The 892-nt window shown below is 31.7% G+C and overlaps 1 long non-coding RNA gene across 1 annotated transcript in view; it reads right to left on the bottom strand.

Annotated features, from left to right (window-relative positions):
- Positions 1 to 605, bottom strand: part of LOC116686071 (uncharacterized) — a 15393-nt gene extending 14788 nt beyond the window's left edge. The window contains exon 1 of the long non-coding RNA XR_004331141.1: positions 595 to 605. This is a non-coding gene — a long non-coding RNA (uncharacterized LOC116686071). The remainder of the gene's footprint in view (positions 1 to 594) is intronic.
- Between the last annotated feature and the right edge of the window lie 287 nt (positions 606 to 892).

Below are 892 nucleotides of genomic sequence, written 5' to 3'. Positions count from 1 at the left end.
TAACTAAAGTAACTAGTAACTACAGTAACTAGTAACTAAAGCTGTCTGATGAATGTAGCGGAGTAGAAGAAAAGAAGCAAGTGGCACGAAAATAAAAAGACTCAAGTAAAGTACAAGTACCTCGACATATGTACTTAAGTACAGTACTTGAGTAAATGTACTTAGTTACAATCCACCACTGCAACTTTAAAAAAAAAAAAATTAATTTCATAATATAATGATTATTTCTTTTTTTTAATTTATTTTTAATTGTCATCACGATCTCAACTGGCTTAATGAGCACATCGCAAATAACAACCACAGATTTGTTGTGTTATGTAAAATAAAATATCCAAATAAAAAATTAATTTTTTTAGCGGTGCCTTTTATGTTAAATTCAATGTTCAATTTTGTTCAATAAAAGAATGTTTATAATGCTTTCTTGTCATTTGTTTAGAATTTAACAAGCAGTTTCTTGTCTTTTAGCAGAATACTGACAGCAGAAGTTAGTGCACTGTAATATCCGTTTATTATTATTCATTATTTATCGCAGGTTATGTATCGTTATCGCGATATTCAACAACGTTATCGCATATTTTCCTCATATAGTGCAACGCTGGTGTCTTTTGGTCTTCCAAAATGTCCGTCCCAGTCTCTCAAAGTCCAAGCTGGTGTCTTTAAATGTCTTGTTGTGTCAGTCCAAAACCCAAAGACAACCAGTTTAACCCTCGTGTTGTCCTCCCGGGTCAAAAACGGACGATATTTGACATTTTTGTCCCTTTTTCAGACTTTTTTTTAGTTTTCATTACCACCACCTTACTAGTTTTACACAGCTTTATGGAATTCATGCTCAATAACCCTCATTTATATAGAATTAACACCTAATATTTGAGTTAAAAAAGCAGAAATTATG

The sequence above is a fragment of the Etheostoma spectabile genome, unplaced genomic scaffold (genome assembly GCF_008692095.1).
Source record: "Etheostoma spectabile isolate EspeVRDwgs_2016 unplaced genomic scaffold, UIUC_Espe_1.0 scaffold310, whole genome shotgun sequence".
NCBI classification, from domain to species: domain Eukaryota; kingdom Metazoa; phylum Chordata; class Actinopteri; order Perciformes; family Percidae; genus Etheostoma; species Etheostoma spectabile.
Note: the sequence above shows the minus strand (reverse complement) of the source record. Positions and strands in the feature narration are given on the sequence as shown.